General features: G+C 33.2%; 1 pseudogene; it reads right to left on the reverse strand.

The window, feature by feature from the left end:
• Positions 1-3,601: 3,601 nt before the first annotated feature.
• LOC107669916 (ras-related protein Rab-38-like) overlaps positions 3,602-6,038 on the reverse strand; it is a 6,243-nt pseudogene continuing 3,806 nt past the window's right edge.

Below are 6,038 nucleotides of genomic sequence, written 5' to 3' on the forward strand. Positions count from 1 at the left end.
GACACAGTCCAATTCAACAGCAAATTATGCCAAGATAATCAATGAATAGTGATTTAAACATACAAAACATATCTATTATTACTGTCTGCAAACACACCAAACACCTTTCATTGTGCCTGTGCTTTTCAGGATAATCAACTTGCACTCGAAAAAAATAAATTAATTAAAAAAATAGGCCTACATTTAAGATTTATGTATTTGAATTGCATATAAAATCTCCAGCCTTTGGATTACAGTGTTAACATAAACTAATCAACTTAATGTGATGCATATTTGACAGTCATGCATAAATAAAACAGGTAAGATTTCCACACTCAAGAAATCATGGCATAGTTTATTATATACTATTTGCATCTATTTTTTATTTTATTTAATCATATTTTAAAAATGCATTTATTCAGATAGCTTAGAATCAGCATATATTAAGTATGAACTTGGTTAAAAAAATGGCTTAAAAAAAATTTGTAAAAATTTATGAGATTAAAAAAAAAAAAAAGGGATTTATTGATCATAAATAAATAAAGCCAGTTATTGTGTATTTTAAACGCATTCAGTTTATTAGTATTGTTACAGAAATCTGACCATTTATGACTGACTGGCAAATATGCAGTACATGTTAAAACTGTGTAATTCAAATGGATGGAAATTTTATATGCAATTCAAATACATAAATCTTCAATTTAGGCCTAAATATTTTTCTCTCTGCATCTTCAACTGGGTCACAAAACTTTTTTTTTAACATAAAAAAAATACACTTAAGAATTAACATGCCTTAACAAAAGTACATTCTTTACATTTCTGCTCTTTACCTGTCCAGACTTGGCATATGATTAAAATTTTAAGAATTTTTTAAATAAATGCATCTCTTATCGTTTTTATCAAACTGAGAAATGTCAATTTTATTGGGTCGGATTCACGAAACATTCTTAAGAATGAAATTCTTCTTAACTGCTATATACTAAGAATATTTAGAATTTAGAATTTTCATTTTGAATTTTAAGAATATTATATTCCCAAAAACATTTCTTAAGGATGTTCTTATCTTTTTCCTATAGACTGTTCTAAAGACAAAACTTCTGAAGAATTTTAATTCCTGAAACAAATTTTTGTAAAAAATCATCATAAATAACTTCTTGAAGTTAGGGTTACCTGTAACTTGTATTAAATCTTAATTTTTCTTCTCAAAAACGTAACATTTTTGAGAATATCTTAAGAATTTTTCAAGAATTACCCTTACACTCTAAAAAATAATTCAGTGGATCTGTTGCCACTAATTAATTTAATGCATTAGTGCAAGTTAAAAATTCCAATTTATTGATTTAATTAAACATTTTAAGTTGTAAACATTTTTTAATGAGTTGTCCTGACATCTTAATGTTGATAATTACATCAACATAAAACTGTGTGTAACGTCAACTTAAATATCTGTGTTAGTTTGTTTAAAACATTATTTAAGTTGTACTACCTCAATGTAATTAGCTCCATAACTTCATTTTTTCAAGTTCACGTTTCAGGTTCACAGCATGCTTTGCATGTGACTGAATAATGAGCGGTAATGTAGAAATAAACTCATATTTTATGCATTTCTATTCAAGATCAGAACAGGAGAAGATTTATTAATGTTCAGTGTTCGGTTCTTTTAGTATTTAAATATGTTTCTGTTATGTTGGTGGTTTTTATGAGATTACCATTGTGCTGAAGAGTAGAGCATTTGCTTAGGTTGAGAACAGACTCACTGGACATTGAGTTACATGCGGTTTCAATCAGAAGGCATTTAATTGAAAATGCTAAAAGATTGGTTTCCTGGCAGCATTAAGTGTTGTTTCATCAAATTCATTCATTTTGGTAGTTTTTGTAACCAGTGTCCATGATTGAATCAAATTTAAAACAACATGAACAAACAACTTAGAACAACTTAATTTTTATGAGTATTCAACTTAATAACTGTTAGTTTTAACACAATTTTCTAAGTATATATAGCACAATATAGTTTACTAGTTTAACTTAATTTCAGAAGAAGTTGCCTTAACTAAAAAAGAAATGATGCAAACTGTTGCGTAAATTTTTTTTGTTGTCCAAACAATATTTTTTAGAGTGTAGGAACATTCTTAGGAACTACTTTTTTTTTTTTTTTTTTTTTTCATTATATTACCAAAACAAAACAAAAAAAAAAGAGAGAGGCTCCTGTTGCTCCAGCTAATTGCACAAATATTGCTTTTAAATAATACAACAAAGCCTAATAAATAACCTCACACACAATCATGCAGCATTTCGCTGAACATGAACACATTCAAATCCCAACAGCAGTGAGAAATACAAGCGCAGAGGGAAACACACACACACACACTTTATTAAAGATTATGTTTATTAATACTTTAACTCTGAACCCTTCTGCTGTATACTGGGTAAATAGAGGGGTATTTACAGGACATCATCATATATGCTCTAATAAAATATGTATACATATATAACTGACTCTTGATAAATAAAAAGAACAAACATTGTCGGTTGATAGCACTGTAGTGTTTAAAACAAATGACAAACATTAGAAATCGGAACATTTGTCAGGGTCTCTACAGGTCTTAAAAAGCCATAATTCACCCTTCCACAAATTAAGGCCTTAATTCAAAGCAAAAAGTAAAGTTACAGCATTAATGTTGCATGCGAAAACCCTGTTCTAATCAAACACATGAAGTCTTGTTTTCTAAGAAATTGAGTAAAATGAAGTGAGTTTATGTTTAAAGCAAGAACAAATATCTGTCATTCGGGAATGAAAACTCGTGTCCCTTTGAATTAAGTGGATTTTTCTGAGCCCATTGGCAGATGTTTGTTCTTGTTTTAATCATGAACTCACTTGATTTGGATCAATTTCTTAGAAAACAAGACTTATTGTCTTACGTAATTTTGCTTCTCAAGTAAATGTATCTTGATTTAAGAATCGTCAGACTTTTTTGCAGGGTGATCAGAAGGATCAGTAAAAGTTATTTCCATTTGTTAGTGTTTAGGAGCAGAGCTATTCAAACCTTTAGCTTTTTTTAGTGAAATCAATAAAGTAATGTAGATCTGCTGAAAGTTGTATTTTCAGAGTTTGAAGTGTTGCGAATACAAGACATTTACATTTAGACACCATATCGACATATTGTTTTCCTTGCATTTTATTCCTTAGATTTCCTTTTCCTGGTTTTATAAAGTCTTATATTTACTTTCAGAAAACCTGCAGAAACCCTGTTTTAGAAAAATCTGACACTGCATGTACCAGAAATGTTCCAATTCATGAATACTTTTAATACCTGAATAATTAATGAGCAGCATGATTTCGGCTGACTTAAAAGAAAAGAAATATGGAAAATATTGTGTTTCACTTTGCTCAGAGTGCAAAAATATAACGTTTTTAATTTGTTGATTTTTGCGTATTCAGCCGATTTCTGTTTGTCAGTAAAACTATGAATTAACAGCAATGTAGGTCAGTAAAATGATTTAAAAAATGAAAGAATGGACGGTAAAATGCAGCATTGGCCTTTTGGGGCTTTGATTCTGCAGGAACCTGAAGTTCTCGTGAAGTTTTGCAGATGAATTTCTCACCACGGTCTCTTTCTCTTAAAAATGTTCTGCTCTGCAGAGTGTTGGATAAGGCTTGTTACCATGGAAACCGAGACATGGCGGCAAGGTCGCATCTCCGCCGCTGACACAGATAAACAGAGACGAGAGGAGACGTGAATGAGATGAGAAGGGAAGAAACGTGATGGAAAGACCTGAAAGAGACGGGATGAGGTCGAATGGAGAAGCGCTCCTCTGGGACCCTCTGGAGATCTTCTTCAGGACCTGAAACACGCCGAGCAGGTTCCTCCGCGGCTGGACTCCTGCTGCGGCGAGATGGTTTCTGCAACCTCTGACTGCAGCAGATCATTCTCATTAGCTATAATGTGCTTCACCAGACAGTGTGCGGCCTCATCTATATTAATATTCTCCTGCAGAGAGAGAGAGATAGTACCTTTCCTGTCAGTGTTCACACACCTCGTCTCTGGCTGTGACTGCATGAATTAGCTCGTGAATATTCATGACATACTGTAGCCAAGGACTGTGAGTCAGCAGAAAGTGTGTGAGCGGTAATCATCTTCACACACAAACACACCCGATTCACCACAAATGGAGTAATGATGCTGAAAATTGCGCTTTGATCACAGCGATAAATTACATTTTAAAATATATTCACAATAGAAAACAGTTATTTTAAATTGTAATAATATTTCAAAGTATTACTGTATTTACTGTATTTTTGATTAAATAAATGCAACCTTGGTGAGCAGAAAAGACTTCTTTCAAAAACATAAAAAAATGGAACCGACACCAAACTTTTGAACAGTAGTGTAGATTCAAATAACACTGCAAATTTGAACATGAACAAGTATAAATGAGATTTGAGAATTTTAACCTTTGTTTTCATTTGAGGAGTCTGACCACAAGTTTCTGGGCAAGTAATGATGACAGAATTGTAATCTTTCCAATCTAAAAAGATGGAATAAAAAAATGAAATAAAAAATTAAAAAGGTAATTGCGACTTTTCGTCTCACAATTCTGACTTTTTGTGCAATCTCGTAATTGCGGAAAAAAATCTCACAATTCTGTTTTTTGTTTTTTTTCCCACCACAGAATAAAAAAATGTAACTTTTTCTCACAATTGTGACTTTTTTTCTTGCAATTGTGACAATTCAGACTTTTCTTCTCAGAACTGAGTGTTAACATCTTGAGTTTATATTGAGTTTTGCCATGGAATAAAAAATAAAAAAGGTAATTGAGACAGATTTTTTTTTCTCAGAATTGTTAGTTTATACAGTATCTCACTTGAACTGCAAGTTTTATAGACTTGTAATTGTGAGTTTAACATCTTGCAATTTTTGTTTTTTTTAAGTCAGAATTGTGAGAAATAAACTCAGTATTGTGAGATAAAAAGTGGCATTTACAGTTTTTTTTTTAATCCCATGGCGGAAACAAGCTTCCATGAACGAGTGTGTCATGTGTTAAATGAGTCTTTCAACCAATTAAACCACAAATAAATCATATTTACACTTTAAGGCTTGTTCACACCAGGGCGATTATCGCCGATGTTTAATGCCTCGTGACTAAACAAAGGGCGCCAATGTGAGTGTGCACACCGACGTGCAAAACGCGAGGTGTAAAAGCGTTATTTTTTAAAAAACGTCTCGGGCTCGTTTTTTTGGTTTGACGCGCCGCGTTAAAAACTGGCTGACCAATGAGATTGGCGCTTTTGTTCACGTGCCTGGAGCAGCTGAAGTTACAGTAAAACACGACTTTGTGGCGCTCAAGCACAAAACGGTCTTGCCGAGCACACATTGATACCTAACGACGAAGAGGAAGTAAGTAGACCAAGAAGATGCATCGAGGCAAGATGAATGTAGAGCTGCTGGTCTCATTGGTGTCTGAACACAAAGGGCTTTATGACAAACGCGTCAGCGACTACAAAAATCTCGATAAGAGGGAGTTGTTATGGAGAGGAATTGCAGATCAAATAGGATTCGTTGTGTAACTGGGTATTTCTGTTTTTCATTAAGCGCCATCTAATGTCAGGGAGTGAATTTGCATGTTCACTCGGCTCATCGTCAGCGAAAATAACTTGGGTATTGTGGGATTACAAATTTAAGAATCTGTTTAAAATATGCTGATCCTATGTTCTGACATATCATCACATGAAAAACTAAGGTGAAGTACATTGTATTTAGCATTTAAGGTAAATTACAACAGACAAATGATTATCTTAAGCAAAGTGTAGCAAGAGGTTCCTGTCTGTTCCTGTTCTCTTATTGTTAGTCAAATGAACCAGATTACTGAGACTATCACCTTTTGTTTGTAATGGCTCTTGGTGCCTCTGCCCCAATCTTTGAGTAGTTATACTGATTGAATTAGGACTGTCAGACTGATTGGATTAGCACCTATGCATTTGAATGACACTGTTATGCTGATGAGATCAAGGCTGGGAAAATGCCGGTGTCGGGCTGATTGCCTGTACTTCATTTGCATGC

The sequence above is a fragment of the Sinocyclocheilus anshuiensis genome, unplaced genomic scaffold, assembly GCF_001515605.1.
Source record: "Sinocyclocheilus anshuiensis isolate Anshui unplaced genomic scaffold, SAMN03320099.WGS_v1.1 scaffold272, whole genome shotgun sequence".
In the NCBI taxonomy this organism is placed as follows: domain Eukaryota; kingdom Metazoa; phylum Chordata; class Actinopteri; order Cypriniformes; family Cyprinidae; genus Sinocyclocheilus; species Sinocyclocheilus anshuiensis.